The sequence below is a fragment of the Pteropus medius genome, unplaced genomic scaffold, assembly GCF_902729225.1.
Source record: "Pteropus medius unplaced genomic scaffold, Ma_sr-lr_union100, whole genome shotgun sequence".
NCBI lineage: Eukaryota > Metazoa > Chordata > Mammalia > Chiroptera > Pteropodidae > Pteropus > Pteropus medius.
The window spans coordinates 1,211,941-1,214,045 of NW_024350397.1; the positions used below are offsets into that span (position 1 = coordinate 1,211,941).

Here is a 2,105-nt window from a genome sequence, read left to right on the forward strand (position 1 = left end):
CTTGAAATCACGTATCAAGGACAAATTCTGAATGTTGGGTTTCTAACGGCTATAACTGACAGCTTGAAAAGACGGTGTTCCTGTGTGTGTGTGTGTGCGTGTATGTGCATGTGTGTGCGGTATACCATGTACTAAGATGAATGCTTTTGTTTCAGAATAGCTTCTGGACTAGTTTGAGATGTTAAGGATTAATTTATTCAGTCTAATTAAGCATGCTGAACTCCAGGTTCTTGAAAAAAGAAACGAGGCATATTTATAAGATGAAAAAAAAAACCCAGACCCACCCCCCATCTCCTGTCTTTTCCTGCTCTTGGACCTGAACATTTTTCCCAGGATGGAGCAGGCTTGGGACTTGGGAAGTCCACACCCCCGGGGTCATGACCTGCCTGACCTGAGTGTCCATGATTAGGGTCCTTTGTTTGATCTTGTAAGAAAAATTTTCAGGGTTGCGTTGAGTTTCAGAACTTCATTTGAGCGTTCAAGATATACATCAAAGTGGCCTGCCTCCTTATCTGGGGTTCCCCTTTCTTTGTGTTTTCCAGGCCTCCTCCCTCCTCATTCACATCTTCCAGTTCTGATTCAGAGGAGACCTGTTCCTCCCAGAGTCATTCATCTCAAGACTGTCACATCAGAAATGGGAATTTATCCCTCATTTGCTAATTTACAGTAAGTAGGATGAGGTTCCAGTCACTGTTGGTGCACTCCTTTTTTCATATTGAGTTAAGTCTAATATTAGAAATAATCATAATAAGCAATAATAATAGGAAACATTAGTCAAATATTTAATTTGTGTTAAGCACTGTGGCGTGTATATATATATATGTATATGTATATGTATTAATTTAATTCTTATAACCACTCTGTAAGTAAGGAATTATTATTTCCCCCACTTTATAGATGAGGAAACTGAGGCTCAAAGTGGTTACATAATTTGCCTCCGTTACTAAGTAATGAAGCTGAAATTTAAAAAAAATGAATCCTGCCTCAAAGTCCGTGATCTCAACGATTTTGTCCTTTGTAACACAATATATATTCTAGTTGAAAACAGTTCCACAGTGCAATTGAAATGCCTCTTGACCCCTCATCTCTTATCAGTCCCCCTCCTAGAACAAACTGCTCTTATGAGTTTTTTAGATCTTTGCTTTAATGCATTTGTCATATATTTATAACAGGATTTCCTTTTGTGGGATTTAAAAAAAACAAACAATATCACATTGTATGTCTTAATCTATAACTTTTTAAAAAATGTAACAATGTATTTTAGAGATTTTCTCAGTTTAGTACAAAGGTCGGGCTTCTTTTTTTAAAATGGTTGTGTCGTATCCTATGTTATAACGTAGAATCATTTCCCTCCTGACATTTGGCGATTAGACTTTTTTTTTTTTTATGAAACAGAAGTGCTGCAATAAACATCCTTGTGTGGATCTCCTATGCACCCCTCTTGGTGTTTTTTTTTAGGCGAGGCAACCCTTGGTTGACCTCACAGATTGCAAGGACCTTGTCAATTGTCAATTTACAATCCCTTATTTTTTTATTTTTATTTTTTTTACGCCTATAGCACCTGGTCTTCCTAGGTGGTCTCTCATCCAAGTACTAACCAAGCCTGACCCTGCTTAGCTTCCGAGATCAGACAGGATCTGCTTGTTCAGGGTAGCATGGCCATAGACTTGGTGTTTCTAAGAGGATAAAATCATGCTAACATTCGGTAGTGCGATCTCTAATACACTGACTGACTACTTCACCTTTTCTTGTCTTCCGACCTAAGAGAAATTAAATTAGAATTTTAGAAAATTGTCTATCACAGGTGGTGTTTGATTTAAAAAAAGCATACATGTACAGTTGCCTCTAATATCTCTGTGTTTTAATCTGTACTCGGTATCCTATGTATGTATTTTTTATTCAGTATTGACAGTATTATAACTGCATGGAAAGACCTATTTGCCTCCAAAACGACCACGAAAGGAAAATGTTAGTGCTATGACTTTGAGGAATTAGGCGCCTTTTCTAATGATGAGCGTTTATTCTCCAGGCTACAATTATCTCCACCATTCCCAGACAGGGGAAGGCCTCTCCCTGAAGCACAGAGCAATGTGTCAGGGCACAAA

The 2,105-nt window shown here is 38.0% G+C and overlaps 1 pseudogene; it reads right to left on the reverse strand.

Annotated features, from left to right (window-relative positions):
* Positions 1 to 1,549: 1,549 nt before the first annotated feature.
* LOC120584159 (uncharacterized) lies at positions 1,550 to 1,667 on the reverse strand (annotated as a pseudogene).
* Positions 1,668 to 2,105: the final 438 nt, after the last annotated feature.